General features: G+C 48.3%; 1 protein-coding gene across 5 annotated transcripts in view; it reads left to right on the top strand.

Moving 5' to 3' along the window:
• TBL1X (transducin beta like 1 X-linked) overlaps positions 1-16,344 on the top strand; it is a 153,922-nt gene that overhangs the window by 28,176 nt on the left and 109,402 nt on the right. For 2 of the 5 annotated variants that reach the window (XM_040266492.1, XM_040266491.1), the window contains exon 2: positions 13,241-13,395. The exons of 2 other annotated variants lie outside the window; for them this stretch is intronic. The gene's annotated coding sequence lies outside the window, so the exon portion shown is untranslated. The remainder of the gene's footprint in view (positions 1-13,240; positions 13,396-16,344) is intronic. One more of the 5 variants, XM_040266493.1, reaches the window with a different exon arrangement.

The raw sequence follows: 16,344 nt of genomic DNA, 5'->3' as shown, positions 1-16,344 counted from the left end.
CTTCTCTCTTATGAAGGAATGTTGTTCTCTAGTATTTTCTCCAACCTGTGATGACCTGCTGGGTTTCCATCACAGGCAGGCCAGGGACAGAGCCTGTGTCCCCTACCTTGGCAGGCAGATTTCCAGTCACCAGCCCACCGCGGAAGCCCCAGGGCATTACCTTTCGCAGCAGTGAGATCCGAGACTCTGGGGGTAGCAGAAATCTGGGGGTGCAGCTCAGGGCCTGGAGGACGGCAGCCTGTGCCCCACCGTTGGCCTTCACCAGCTACTCTGTGTCCTCCCAGAAGGACCAACGTGAACATCTGGGTCAAATCGCGCTGGGATCCTGGTGCCCGAGAGCGGGTCCCGTGGAGATTTCAGGAACGGGCTGTTGGGTGAGGGCTGGCCTCCCCTGGAGGAACGTGCTCCCCGGGCTGGGTTACACGTGTGGAGTGTTTTATCACATGAATGACAGAGGTTGCAGACGGCTGTCCAGCTTTGGGCAGCCTCTGTAAGGACGGAGCTTGTTTCTGGAAGGGAGGAGCAGCCACTGACCAGTCCACTCCCCTGGAGGTGTGAGCTGGGATGTCCACTGCCCTGGCAATGGGACGTGTGGATGAAGATCACTGGAAGGAACTACGGCTCGTGACGCCTTTGATGTCTTCCATCCAGACCCTCTCATTTCACGCTGCCAGGGTCTCCGCTTTCTCGTTCAGTCTACCCGGGCCACCCTGCCTCTCCTCTGATGGGGGTGCAGAGTCTCGGCTGGCCAGCGCGAGATCCCAGGGAAGGACGTGCAAGCATTTGCAGCCCCGGCCCACTGCTGTGTGCCTGGAGTGAGACTGAAATGCTGGCCACATCCACGGGAACCTGGGCATGATCAGCCCCCCGATGGCGTTTTTCCTTCTTGTCATCATGATCATAAGCAAACGCTTTTTGGGGTTTTTTTGCAAAGAGATAGTTAATGACCAACAGCAGTATTCTGTGCTGTGTGTCATTTTGCAGAACCGTCTGTAACATCTCAAGGCTCTATGGAAGCTCAGTGCACGGACTGCAAGCACACAGTCCGTGATCACTAAGGACACATTTGTCTTCAAGTTCCTCTCCTCCCCTTGAAGACTGGGAGTGTTGGATTTCAGCTTTCCTCACCACCAATTTTCATCAAGAGGCGCTTTAGTTCTAATTCACCTTCTGACATAAGGGTGGTGTCATCTGCATATCTGAGGTTATTGATGTTTCTCCCGGCAATCTTGATTCCAGCTTGTGCTTCATCCAGCCCAGCGTTTCTCATGATGTACTCTGCATAGAAGTTAAATAAACAGGGTGACAATATACATCCTTGAGGTACCTCTTTTCCTATTTGGAACCAGTCTGTTGTTCCATGTCCAGATCTAACTGTTGCTTCCTGACCTGCATACAGGTTTCTCAAGAGGCAGGTCAGGTGGTCTGGTATTCCCATCTCTTTCAGAATTTTCCACAGTTTGTGGTGATCCACACAGTCAAAGGCTTTGGCATAGTCAATAAAGCAGAAATAGATGTTTTTCTGGAACTCTCTTGCTTTTTCAATAATCCCAACGGATGTTGGCAATTTGATCTCTGGTTTCTCTGCCTTTTCTAAAACCAGGAACCCCATGTTTCCTTGCAACCCCATGGTCTATATATAATCCATGGAATTCTCCAGGCCAGGTTTCTGGAGTCAGTAGCCTTTCCCTTCTCCAGGAGATCTTCCCAACCCAGGAATTGAACCAGGGTCTCCTGCATTGCAGGCAGATTCTTTACCAAGTGAGCTATCTTATAAGATAGATGCTATTTAATAAATGATGATAGACTGTGTCTTTTTGCTTTTACAAATATCAGGAAAGCCTCAAAGTAGTATCTTTTGTTCTTTCTAATAATTGGTCTTGGTTGACTGCTCATGGAATCACAGAATCCACAAGTTCAAAAGGTAGATTTTTTTAAATTGGATTATAATTGATTTGCAATGTTGCATTAGTTTCAAGTGTAAAGCAAAGTGAATCAGTTATACATACACATATGTCCACTCTTTTTTAGATTCTTTTCCCATGTAAGCCATTATGGAGTATTGGGTAGAGTTCTCTGTGCTATACACTAGGTCCTTGTTAGTTACCTATTTAATATCTAGTAGTGGCGAAGGCAGTGGCACCCCACTCCAGTACTCTTGCCTGGAAAATCCCATGGACGGAGGAGCCTGGTGGACTGCAGTCCATGGGGTTGCTAAGAGTCAGACACGGCTGAGCGACTTCACTTTCACTTTTCACTTGCATGCACTGGAGAAGGAAATGGCAACCCACTCCAGTGTTCTTGCCTGGAGAATCCCAGGGACGGGGGAGCCTGGTGGGCTGCCATCTATGGGGTCGCACAGAGTCAGCAGCAGCAGCAGTGTGTATGTTAATTTCAGTCTCCCGATTTTTCTCCCCACCCCAGCTCCTGGTAACCATAAGTTTGTTTTGTACATCTGTGACTCTTTTATTTTGTAAATACATTCATTTGTACCAGTTTTTTTCTTTTTTTTAAGCTTCTGCATATAAATGATATCATATGGTGTTTGTCTTTCCTTGTCTGAGATACTTCACTCAATACGACCTTCTCTGGGTCCATAGTGTTGCAAATGGTGTTATTTTGTTCTTTTTTATGGCTGACTAAGCAGACTTATCCCTTAATCACATGTGGAACTTAATCCACGTGGAGTTGGCATTCTTGTCAGTCCTGTTAAGCGTTGACTGATAACACTGGAGAACTCCTGGAGTACGTGAAGATCCCTTAACTTTGCAGACATCCTAAAACGTGAGTGGTAAAGGTGGATGACTAAGCAAGCACACGGATATGAGCTAGTTTCTTCGGCCCCTCTCAAGAAGCCTGCCTTTCTGCTTTCAGAGAAGCCATGTCAGAATTTTTAATTAATTCTTCAAAAGGGCTCATTACCGGGAGGAATAGAGAGATTCTCATTATGGTGATGGTATCTCATCCATGCTGAGATTTGATGTACGGACCCTGGGGGCCTGGCTGAACTGGAGTCTGAGGGCCTCTCCTATTGGTCTCAAACCCACATGCCACCTTGGTTTTTAGAATAATTATCTAGTGATGTTAAACAGAGTAGAAATTAAGGAAAGATTTTAAAATGGATACGCATGTAGATACCAGTCATGTAAACAAACTATGCTTTTGATCTGTGCATTTGTGGACAACATTTTTCAGCCCCGAATATATCAGCTTGGTAATGTGAAATCTTGTACCTCGTCCCGCTCCATCCCCACCTCAACCCCAGCTTCCTCCCAGGATGTGGAGGGGATGCGGTGGAGGCCTGGGTGATTGAGGTTGAATGTTGGGGTGGCCACCTGGATAGAGAAGGTCTGAAGTCCCAACCCAGGACCAAAGCCGGCCAGAGGGACCTTTTCCTTATGCACGGATTCCCTGACAGTCTGTGAGAGAATTCCTTTTATCTGATGTTTGTTTTTCTCTTTTAATGAAATGAATGTCTTCTCTTATGAAAATTGCTGTTACAATACATTTGGAAACAGCATTTTAATAAACGTCTTGATTATAAAACAGGTTAGAAGCCATGCTTCTTAGTGGTCGTAGGGCAGCCCTAACAAAATTCCACAAGCCACGTGACTTACAGCACCAGGAGTCCATTCTCTCACATTCCTGGAGGCCAGAAGTCTCAGATCGAGATGTCACCAGCTGGCCTTCTGCTGAAGGCTCTGGGCGGGCTCCTTTCTTGCGTGTCTCCCAGCTTTCGTGGTTTCCAGCAGCCCTGGATGTTCCTAGACTTACAAACACGTCATCCTGGTCTTTGCCTTGTCTCTGTGTCTATATTCACATGGTCATTTTCTTACATGGACACCATCATAGTGGGTTCAGAGCCCATCCTGCTCCACTCTGACCTCATTTGATGAATTCTGTGAGTGTGATTGGACGTATTTTCTTTTTTTCTTTTATTGACATATAATTGACCTACAGTGAGCCGTGAAAGGAGTGAAAATATTAGTCGCTCAGTCGTGTCTGACTCTGCGACTCCATGGACTGTAGCCCGCCAGGCTACTCGGTCCATGGGATTCTCCAGGCAAGAATACTGGAGTGGGTTACTTTCCCTTCTCCAGAGGATCTTCCCAAACCAGGGATCGAACCCAGGTTGATTCTTTTTCCACCTGAGCCACCAGGAAAGCCCAAATTGACCCTCAACACTATGTTAATTCCGGGTACATGACTAATGACTCGATATGTCTATACATTACAGATTGATCACCACGACAAGTCTAGTTACCATACAAACAGATGACACTGTTATTGACCGTATACCCCAGGCTCTATGTTTCATCTCCTTGACTCACTTTGTAGCTGGAAGTTTCTCCCTCTTAAGCTCCCTTATAAATTTCACTCACCTTCACCTCCTGCCCCCTGCCAACTACCTCTTTCTATGAGTCTGTTCCTGTTTTGTTGTGGTTGTTCATTTGTTTCAATTTTAGATTCTGTGTATAAATACAAGCAGTATTTCTCTTTGACTTACGGAGTTTCATGTAATAGCCTACACTGACTCGATGGACATGAGTTTGAGCAGGCTCGGGGAGTTGGTGATGGACAGGCAAGCCTCGCATGCTGCTGTCCATGGGGTCACAGAGAGTCGGACACAACTGAGTGACTAGCCTTTGGGTCCATCCGTGTGGTCACAGATGGCAAGATTTCATTCTTTTTTTATGGCTGGGTCATTTTCCTCTGTGTGTGTGTGTATGACATTTTCTTTATCCGTTCATCTCTCGATGGATGCTGAGTTTGCTTCCAGATCGTGGCTATTCTAAATAATTCTGCAGTGAACATACGGCCATGTATATCTCTTCAAGTTCGTGCTTTTGTCTTCTTCAGGAAAATGCCTAGAAGTGGCATTGGCTAGGTCGAGCGATCGTTCTGTTTGTAATGTTCCAGGAAAGCGCTGTACTATTTTCCGCAGTTCCTGCACCAGTTGACATTCTTACCGTCACTGCATCGTATGGGTTCCCTTTTCTTTCCGTCCTTGGCGACACTTGTTATTTGTTGTCTGGCTGGCTGAGCCCACGCTCAACAATCTGACAGGTGTCAGGTGGGTATCTCATTGTCTTTTCGCTTGGCGTTTCATCTTGATGAATTCTATCTGTGACCGACCTATTTCCAAATGAGGTCACGCTCTAAGGTGTCCAGGGAATTGGACCATAAGATACCTTTTTTGAGGGGGTGCCCAGTTCAACCCATAGTAGTGGCGATCTCCCTTTACCCTTGGCCATTTACAGGGTGGGTGAAATGGTATAAATTCTGGTAAACTGGTATAAATTCTTTGCCTTTAATCAAATGAACGAGCCGGCAGAACAGAGCTACAGGTGCGGCCACCTGCCACCTGCCACCCGCCAGGCCTGCTGTTGTGGGGCCTGGGTGACCATCATACCCACAAGCCCCAGCGGACTGTGTCTTTCCTGACATTTCTGGGAGCTCTCGTGGCCTGTCCATCAGGAGGGGATTTTTTCCTGAGCTGCAGTTCATGGAGGTGTGGGCGGCTTTGCTGGTTCGTGGAGCCTGTTCTCGGTCACAGGTGAGCAGGAGGTGGTGGGCTTTGCCTTGAGACCAGCCCGGACGGCTGCTGCTTGTGAAGATGGCATTCAGGGGGTGAAGTGGACAAAGTGGAGACTATGGGCCCACTTACCCTGATCCCTGGAATATTCCGTGATCAACCACATGACGTTGACCGTGCGAAGCTCCCAGCTGCCAGGGGGAGGCTCTAGAATCCACGCTCTGTAGTGCAACCCCCTTCCATTTCCCAGCAGAGGTGATCGAGGGTAGAACCAGTTGTGTCCGTGCGTGGTTTTGGTGCCTGGAATCCCCAGGCCCTTCTATGCAGTCTTGTCCAGTTTCCTCCGAAAGAAATTGTACCATGGAAGATTCCTTGGTGCCTAGAGTGAAAGTGGCTCAGTTGCATCCAACCCTTTGCGGCCCCATGGAGACTATACGGTCTCCGGGAATTCTCCAGGCCAGAATACTGGAGTGGGTAGCTGTTCCCGTCTCCAGGGGATCTTCCCAAGCCAAGGATTGAACCCAGATCTTCAGCATTGCAGGCGGATTCTTTCCCAGGGGAGCCCAGGACTGTTGGAGCGGGTCTGGCACGTATTTCAAGGCTTCCTGGCACTTTTCAGGGAAACGTGTTAAACAGACAAGATGTCAGAAATGCTGCGAAGTTGGAAGTTTCAGAGCGCGGTAGGTGAAACCTTGACCTTGGGTTTGCTTTTCTTGGCGATGGTGGCTTCACGTGGTAAACAGCAGGTCACCTGGGTGCCCCGTCACCATGTTCAGCCCTCGGGGATGGACCTTGGGGCCTTGGACGATCAGCTTCCAGGAGCAGTTTGGACAATGGAGAATATGACTTCCCATCGTAATTACAGCCCCTGAGCCTGATCCAGCTCCAAAATTAGGGCCCCAGTTAGAATATGTACACATCCCCTGTTTCCGAGTGCTGCTGTGAGAAAGTCTGCTAAACAGAAACGGGAATTCTGCATATGAGAAAAATAATCTAGAATAGTTGAAAGCCACAAGTGGGGACTCTTTTCTTTCAGGTCAGTCTATGCTTTAACAACCTAAACAGGATATTAAAAAGCAGAGCCATTGCTTTTTCAACAGAGGTCTGTCTCGTCAAGGCTATGGTTTAACCAGTAGTCATGTATGGATGCGAGAGTTGGACTGTAAAGAAAGCTGAGCACCGAAGCATGGATGCTTTTGAGCTGTGGTGTTGGAAAAGACTCCTGAGAGTCCCTTGGACTGCAAGGAGATCCAACCAGTCCATGCTAAAGGAGTTCAGTCCTGAGTGTTCATTGGAAGGACTGATGCTGAAGCTGAAACTCCAGTACTTTGGCCACCTGATGTAAACAACTGACTCATTGGAACAGACCCTGATGCTGGTAAAGATAGAGGGCAGGTGGAGAAGGAGATGACAGAGGATGAGATGGTTGGATGGCACCACCGGCTGAATGGACATGAGTCTGGGTAAACTCCAGGAGTTGGTGGTGGACCGGGAGGCCTGGCGTGCTGCAGTCCATGGGGTCGCAGAGTCGGACACACCTGAGCAACTGGACTGAACTCCTTAACGATGATGGAACATATAGCACAGCGTCTCAAGACCTTATGTCAAGAATTTGCTAAATAAGGCAGACACGTTTAGGATTCATCTCGTTCTGAATCAAGAACTTTACGCTTGATTGGAAAGAACTTTTCTTCTAATCTAATGGAAAATGGTGGGTCATGGCTAAAGAACCCACAGGCCAATGCAAGAGACACGAGTTCCATCTCTGGGTCGGGAAGATCCCCTGGAGAAGGGAATGGCAACCCACTCCAGTATTCTTGCCTGGAGAATCCCACGGACAGAGGAGCCCGGCGAGGCTACAGTCTGTGAGGTTTCAAAAGAGCCAGACGTGACTGAGCGACAAACAGCAAATAACAACAATGGAAAAGTGCCACTTTTGTACCATTCGGACATGGAAGTGCCTAGCTGAGGGGATTGCTGGGGATTTAGGGGTGAAACTGTCAGTGTGGTTTCTAAGCGTGCATGGTTTACCTGGTAGACCCGGTTTTACTGGAAGAGAGCTATGTGGTGGGGGCAAGATAGATGCATGTAGTTTTCTGGGTCTTACGTTTGCAGCTGTTTGTGCGTTTGCATGCTTGGTTGAAGGCAAACAAATGGAATTAGATGCTGATTGGCTTGGAGGGGTTGGCAAGTTGTGGGGAGCGAATGAATGGGGTTAGTTCCTATGCCAGTGTTCTCTGACGTCCACCAGTGCGTTCCCAGTTCCAGCCCCTGTGTTGTTTATCCATTGGGGTGTGAGAGATCACCCCAGCACTCCACAGCTGAACACTGCAGACACGGATCATGTCCCGTGGGTTCTGAGACTCAGGAATCCAAGCATGGATGAGCCGGAGTGTTCCCGCTTGAGGTCTCCCGTGAGTTGCAGTCAGCACTTTGGCCCCATGACTGCAGTCTCTTGAGCCTAGTGCTGGGCTGGAGGCTCGACCCCAAGCCCGTTCACGAACGTGGCAGCTGGCGGGAGGCTTCAGTCCCTCGTGTCTCTGCAGGGCTGCCCGTGGCCTGGCTTCCCCAGAGTGCGTGATCAAGAGAGAGAGAGAGATAGTAGAGGAGGGGAAACAGAGTCCAGGAGAGAGAGAAGGACAGTGCTGGGACTTCCCTGGTGGAGCAGTGATTAAGACTCTAATCTCCCAGTGCAAGGAGATCTTCTAGCCCTGGATGGGGAACTAAGGGTTTCACATGCCTCATGGCACAGCCAAAAATAAATAAAGTAACAACAGAATAATTAAAAAAAAAAAAAAACATTAAAAAGAAAGTGATGGAAGCCACGTGCTTTCACAACCCGATCTAGAGGGGACGTGCTGTTCCTTCTGCTGTGTTCTGTTGGTTGCATAGACCAATCCTGGTCGGTGTGGGTTGGGGTGGTTCCTGGGTGCAGATACCAGCGCGGTGGGGACTCCTTGGATTTCATCTCAGAGGCTGCCCGGGGCCTTCTCTGGCGTCTAGTCGTTAGGACTCCATCCTTAAGCTGCACAGGTTCGATCCCTGGTCGGGGAGCTGAGATTCCCCTTGCTACATGGTAGGGCCACATAAATGAGATAACAAAGAAAAATGCATGTGAAGAGGCTGCCTACCACACACTTTTATTTTCTGCACCCGTAAGTTGCCATCTTGGTTAAAGAATTACTCACTTGAGTACATAGTCAACTGTCAGAAAGTGTGGGGAAATTTCTGTAGCTGTGTCTGTGCTCTGAGTTTTGGATACAATAGAATCTGCATGTAACGACTGTCACTTTGCTCTGTGTGTGTCTGTGTGTCTGAATGTGTGTGCTCAGTCGTGTCTGACTCTTCTTGACCTCATGGACTGTAGCCCACCAGGCTCCTCTGTCCATGAGATTCTCCAGGGCAAGAATAGTGGAGCGGCTTGCTGTTTTCCTTCTCCAGGGGAATCTTCCCAGTCCAGGGATCGACCCCCGACTCTCTTGCTTCTCCTGCCCTGGCAGGCAGATTCTGTCCCCCGAGCAGCATCTCAGAAGCCTGTCGCTTTACTACGTAGCTAAGTAAAAACGATACACCTGTTTCGTGCTCTCCACGATATTCTTGGACAGAAGATCAGTCTCCCTCCCGCAAAATGGAAACATCCCTTGAGCCTGCCCCCGGTGGACGTGGCCGGTCAGCTCTCCCATCTCCTCCTTAAACTTGGGTAAATAAATCTTCAGTCACTGCCTGAATTATTGCTGCCCCTGCACGTGCCCCTTCTGCCCCAAGACATTTAGGAAAGGTTGCCCTTGCCTTTTCTAAATAATGAATTGCCCCCCCCCTTTTTTTATTGTCTTCTAGGCAGTTAATGGGGAAAGATATGAATGAGAATTTTTTCCGCGCCCTCGAGCTCTTTGTGACACTTTCAAAGATGATAACATCTTTATTGCATTTCAGTCTCAGTGCTCACATCATTCATTCAGCAGATAACCTCCATGTGCCGGTGAGTCTGTAAAAGTCAGAGGTAGAGTGTAAGCTCAAATGACCTCTTTACAGTCATTTAAAGGCACGTCGGGAGAAGGCAGTGGCACCCCACTCCAGTCCTCTTGCCTGGAAAATCCCATGGACGGAGGAGCCTGGTAGGGCTGCAGTCCATGGGGTCGCGAAGAGTCGGACATGACTGAGTGACTTCACTTTCACTTTTCACTTTCATGCATTGGAGAAGGAAATGGCAACGCACTCCAGTACTCTTGCCTGGAGAATCCCAGGGACGGGGGAGCCTGGTGGGCTGCCGTCTATGGGGTCGCACAAAGTCGGACACGACTGAAGTGTCTTAGCAGCAGCAGATAGAAGAAAGGGCTTCCTCTGGTGGCTGAGACTATAAAGAACCTGCCTGTCAGTGCAGAAGACCCAGGTCAGGAAGATTCCCCTTGGAGGAGGGCATGGCAACCCACTGCAGTATCCTTGCCTGGAGAATCCCAGGGACAAAGGAGCCGGGTGGGCTACACGGTCCACAGGGTGGGTCGCAGAGAGTCAGACAGGACTGAGCATATAGACAGAAGAAATGAACCCCGGTGGGTAGGGAATTGAATTTTGTGAATTCTGCATCTGCAGTTTGACTTAATGAACATTTCGGAGCATCCTCAGAGCCAGGATTCTCTTGTCGTTTGCGTTTTCTAGAAAGGCAACTGCTGTGCAGAAACAGGAATGGGTTTCCAGGATAGGGAGCCGGACCTGGCCCAAGGTGGACCCCAGAGGGTCTGACCCCCAGACCGGCTGCATCAGCAACCTTCATGTGTAGAAGCCTTTGCACTTGGAAAGGCTGCATGGGAAGCCCTTGACGTGCCCTAAATGCCGCTGGTCTCTTTGGCATGAGGTTGGGATATTGCCACCTTCACAGCTAGTGGCCATCATGCCGCTGTCCAGGGCTTTGCCAGTATCTCCCCCCCCCCCACCCCAACTTTAATTTTTCTCCCGTGGACACCCATCTTCCCTGCCTTTTCAAGTTCAGCTAAGGCAGACAGCCAAAATTCCTAAGGGAGGAAAAGCAGAAAGGCAAAGAGAAATGAAAGAGAATGGCATTTTGAAGGATGGAAATGCAACTTGATAGGATTGTGTGTGTGTCTGTGTGTGTGCACGCGTGCGTTTCCTCCTGGGTTGCCAAGACCGAGGACTGCTGATGCGTCTGAAGATTTGGAGTGAGGCTCACTCATAACCGTGAAAGAATTATTGGTGGTTTGGCCACGGTAACAGCTGTTGACCCAGATGGGGGTGGGTTTGGAAACCTGTGTGTGTGTGTGTGTGTGTGTGTGTGTGTGTGTGTGCGCGCGCGGATTTACTACCCAGAGACATAGGCCTTTATATAGGTGGCAAGCACAGCCACTCCTGCACAGATTCTTAACCATCATGGTTGAGCCGCTTGGCTGGATTAGTGAGACCCCTCTCTGGGCATTTCATCAGAAAGCAGCCATCAGAAAGCAGAAAGCAGTCATCAGAAAGAATGCATTTGAATCAGTTCTAATGAGGTGGGTGAAACTGGAGCCTGTTATACAGAGTGAAGTAAGCCAGAAAGAGAAGTACCAATACAGTATACTAATGCATATATATGGAATTTAGAAAGATGGTAATGATAACCCTGCATGCGTGACAGCTAAAGAGACACAGACGTACAGAACAGACTTTTGGACTCTGTGGGAGAAGGCAAGGGTGGGATGGTTTGGGAGAATAGCATTGAAACATGTATAATATCATATATGAAATGAATCGCCAGTCCAGGTTCAATGCATGAGACAGGGTGCTCGGGGCTAGTGCACTGGGATGACCCAGAGGGATGGGATGGGGAGGGCGGTGGGAGGGGGGTTCAGGATGGGGGACACATGTACACCCGTGGCTGGTTCATGTCAGTGTACGGCAAAACCAATACAATATTGTAAAGTAGCCTCCAATTAAAATAAATAAATCAATTAGAAAAAAAGAAACGAAACACGTATACATGATTTTTAAAAAATTTGTCCACTGTATATCGGATTATTTTTCACGTTTAACCTTTTCTCGATCCATGTCCCTTTTCTGTCTTGGAATTCCATCCCCATCACACTGAACTCAGTCACCCGTCTCCATGTTTCTTTGGGCCGGGGCGGGGTCTCGGACTTTGCTTGGTTTTGTGGCTCTGTTTTGAGGGATACCGGCCACGACTTTCGTAGAACGTCTGTCACTTTGGGCTTGGCAGGTGTGTGCCCCGTGATGAGGCTGGGGTTGTGAGTTTGGGGAGCATAGACCACAGAGACGGGCCCTGTGAGCACGTCGCCTCCAGGGCGGGGACACATCGCCTCCAGGGCGGGCACTCTCAACGCGACTGACCGCTGATGAGCTTGCAGAGCTTGCCCTCTGCTCAGGGTGTGCGTTTGCAGAGTCCCTTCACTATCGAGTTACCGCTTTCCCCTCTCGTCTGTCCACACTTCTTTCAAAGCCCATGTTCACTGGTGTAGGGGGAGCAAGGTAAGCTTCACCTCCTGGAGACTTTAGGTTAAACTGTTTGAATGCCAGGCTTCCCTAGTGGCTCAGCGATAAAGAAACAGCCTGCCAAGGCAAGAGATTCTGCCTCGATCTTTGGGTCGGGAAGATCCCCTGGAGAAGGAAATGGCAACCCACTCCAGTATTCTTTTAAAAAAAATAAAAATAAAACTTGTGGGGGCTGCACCATGTGGCTTGTGGGATCTTATTTCCCCTGCCAAGAATCGAACCCGTGCCCCCTGCGTGGGAAGCACGGAGTCTGAAGCACTGGATCGCCAGGGCAGTCCCCTACTACGGTAATCTTGCCTGCAGAATCCCATGAACAGAGGGAGCCTGGCGGTCTCTAGAGTCCACAGTGTCGTGAAAGAGTGGGATATGACAGCGTCTAAATAGCAGCAAATTTAAACGCAGGTTTCTTCACTCGTTGCTTGATGGAAGGTAATTCAGCCTTGTCTTGGAATATGGGTCCAGTAATTCTAGTTTGGGGTTGTCTCTCCGTAATAAACTGTACCCATGATGCACCCTCTGTCGTTTCCGGGGTTGAGTCCTGTGAAGTGCAGTGGTTCCCGAAGGAAGCCGTCTCTGCACAGAATCCATCTGCATGTTGACTGCCTTTTCTGGGATCTCTTCACTCTTGTCCACTCCACCAGCGTTTTCATGACAACTTTTTTTTTAATTTTGGGCTGCGCTTTACACCATGCACACAGCATGTGTGATCTGAGTTTCCCCGACAGGAGGTCAAACCCACATCCCCTGCGGTGGACACTCAGAGTCTTAACCACTGGACCTTCCAGAAGCCCCTCATGGTACATTTTTGTCTGACTACGTGTCTGTTAGTCTGTAACAAAGCATCCAAAGTAGTTTCGGTAGAGGGAAAAAAAGACTGTCTTCTTAGCTGATAAGCATATGTAATGTTTCGTTACATTTCATCGATGGAGTAAGATGCCTCATTGCATAAGTGGGTTTGGGGCCCCAACGACACACTGGGGTATGAAGGCCCAGGGTACCTGGCTCAGGTGGAAAGGGCCCTTGGGGCGTCCACTGGATTATGGATTTCCAGGGCCTGTGGGTGGCTGTCAGCGCATCTACAGAATCAGCAGCCTTGGTGATTTCAGCGAGAAGGTCACTGGGAGGCCTTGTTAAGAGACCTTCTCCGCCACGTTATTTTTAGAAGCAGCAAATATCAACCGTAAATATTTAATGTTGTGTTTATAGACTCTGGCATCATAAAACTTCACAAGGTGACTCAGAGGAGGCTGATCACTGTGAACCCCCGAGGAGAAGGAATCTCCGCCCCTGCCCTGCCCCGCCGGTACACCGCACTGTGTGCAGAAAGCCAACGTTGACGTTCTTAGGAAAGAGGTGAGCAGGTACATCACTGTCTTAATTCATCTTTGTCATCCTCGGCAGATGAGGACTTTAGTCATTATTCCTCACAGGCCAGTATTTTCGGTCCCTCTTTTCTGATTTTTTAAAAGCAACGTGCTGCATAGAATGAGCAATTTGGGGAAAAAAAGGAGAGAGAGAATGGAATCTGGAAACAAAATCAACACCTCTGAGCCCACCCCCATCAGACTGTTGGTACATTTCCTCCTAGCTGCCTGTATTCCTGTGCATGAAACGTCAGGAGGGTTCAGCTTTCTGACCCGGCTCTCCCAGTTTAACCTTACGGAGTGAGCCTGGTGATCGTCGCCGACGTTCACTGGAAACATTTTTCAGGCATCCACCCCGTCAACTGTGTGTACCGTAATTGATTTAACACTTGTTGCCGGAGCTTCAGATTGCTTCCATTTTTTTTTTTTTTTTTGCTTTAGGAGAGATGGCTGGGAATGGAGCCGTAGGGCTCTTGAGACCGATTACCAAATTGCTTTCCTTGAAAGGTTGCGGCAGTTGTTCCCTGTTGCCAGGGAGCCCGGGGTGGGGTGGGGTGGGGGTGGGGCCCTGCCTCTCAGACAGCTCAGGACATTGTGGTCAACTGAGAAGGGAACGCGGGCACTTTTTGGTTTTGTTTTTGGATTTCTTTGATTTAAAAAAAAAAAAATGAGGTGGAATATTTCATCCTGTTCGCCAGTCTTTTGCATTTCTTTTTTTTCTGTGACTTGGATGTAAGTTGTTTTGCAAGCAATGGCTCGGGTTCTGTTTGGGGTTACACTCTCTGGGTTCCACGTGAATGCCAGCTGTTTTAATAAAGACTGCACTGTCAGAGTTTCAGCTACACAGGCCGTTTCTGGCATTTGCCGGGAAGTTGAGTCTCCCGACTGGAGCCAGACTGTGAGTCTGCATATTGGGGCTGAGTCTTAAACAGGAATTGAGTCCAGAAAGCAGGAAGGTGGGTCAGCACATGAACTTATTACTGAGATTATACTAAAATACGTTCTTTGCTCATTAACTCTTTGGCCCTTTCTTTAAAGCTGGGAGGGACCGGTGTGTGTGCACTGTGAGTACTCTTGGATGAGAATTGATGCCTTTGAATATCACTGCTCTACATGGATTCAGCTTATCTCACGATTCCTAGTGTGTTTATCAGAAGACGGTGTTTTTACAGAATGACATCTGTAGGAAAAGCGCAGATTCTTAGGTCAGCCTGCAAAAGATCTTAAAATATTTATAATTATCAATAGGCCAGCTTGCAGTTTGTTTCTACTTGTCATGAGCCCAAGTTTGTTTCCCAAGGGTGTGTGTCCAGGTGTGGATGAGTGTGTACGGGTGACATATGTTTTGTTGTGCAAATGAATTGATCGAATGTCTCTGCTGTGTCTGTGAAGCACGGTGCTGTTTCATGGCACACTAGGGACAAGGAGGGGGATTGTTTGTTTTCTGTGTTGCTCTGAAGTCATCAGTGAGATGTCTCTGTGTCTGCTGTTACTTCTCTCTCCTTTCGCTGTTGTATACCATCACACATTTGGAAAGCTTTGCAAAGATCTATTTGAGTTCCTCCTTTCAGAGTGTTTAAGTAATTTTTTTTTTTTTCCAAACCTGGAAAGGAATGAAAGGCGAGGAAAAAGATGATACAGCATTGATTAGTAGAAGGACTCCCCTGACAGTCAGATGGCTAAGACTTGGCACTTCCACGGCAGGGGTTGCTGGTTTGATCCCTGGTCAGGGTACTAAAATCCTGCTTGCCTGTTGATGTGACCACCAAAAAAAAAAAAAAAAATCATGAATAGATTATTAAAAACAAACGTTGTAATGATTTTGGGATATGGTTCTTGTCGCCTTGTAGCTTAACGGCCTTCGCTTCTCAGTGATGTGTGAATGTTTTTGCTCTAGGTTATGTTCACTAGGTGAGCCATGAATCATTTCCTGCCAAATTTCAGTCGATGAGGTAATGAGTGCGTGGAGAAATGGCCTTATTTCTATAATAACATGCATCTCTCAGGTCTCAGGGTTCTTTTTCCTGTTTGTTACTGCTGCACACGAGGAGTTTCCTTGTTTCTACGTGTCTGCGTGGATCCTACCTACTAGGACTTTCCTTGTGTCTCCATTCTGTGTGATTACACACAGAAATGAGAAATGGGGAGAGGACTCTCCCAGGTTCCCTTCCCCACAGTGGCTCGAGGTCAGAGATGCTCAGTTTGAACTCCGTTTCCAGGGCGTGTGGGTAACAGAGATACGTGCACGGTACCGGTTCCAGCTGTGGGCAAATGGAAGCCATATTCCCTCCACCCAAGCAGTAAAAGTAGAAAGCTCTCCTGTACTATCGTACCATTGTTGCAAAATAAACTCCTTCTCCTTAACACCAGTCTGGGCTTGCCTGGTGGCTCAGCAGTAAGGGATCAGCCTTCCAGTGCAGGAGACTCAGCTTCGATCCCTGGGTCGGGAAGATACCCCTGGAGAAAGAAATGGAAACCCCCTCCAGCATTCTTGCCTGGAGAATCCCGTGGACAGAGGAGTCTGGTGGGTTACAGTCCCTGAGGTTGCGAAAGAGTGGAATACGACTCAGGAGGCTCAATGGCTAGAAAGCAACTCAGTGGCCAAGCAACTCAACCAATCCATCTCTGGATGGTGTTTTTTTTTTTTTTATTATTGTTAGTTCAAAGTAGAACTCAAAGAGACAATAAAGGGCCTCTTTCAAAAGGAGGCCTTCGAGTGTTCAGTTTGTCATCATTGATGAGATGCACACAGCTCCCTGTGCTGGGAGCCTAAGCATCTCTAGCTATGGGTTCTCCAGCGCTTTGAGTGGGTGAGGCTGAATTAAACTTTAAAAGTGATAGCTGACAGTGTAAGGGGCAGGAAGCCTTGTCTAACAGGAGGTTTAATATAACAATAACAGCAAGAGAAACTGTCTGTAGTCCTGTCTAAAATATCTGTTCAGCAGC

The sequence above is a fragment of the Oryx dammah genome, unplaced genomic scaffold (assembly GCF_014754425.2).
Source record: "Oryx dammah isolate SB20612 unplaced genomic scaffold, SCBI_Odam_1.1 HiC_scaffold_23, whole genome shotgun sequence".
In the NCBI taxonomy this organism is placed as follows: domain Eukaryota; kingdom Metazoa; phylum Chordata; class Mammalia; order Artiodactyla; family Bovidae; genus Oryx; species Oryx dammah.
The sequence above is the reverse complement of the archived record's forward strand: the minus strand, read 5'-3'. Positions and strand labels throughout refer to the sequence as shown.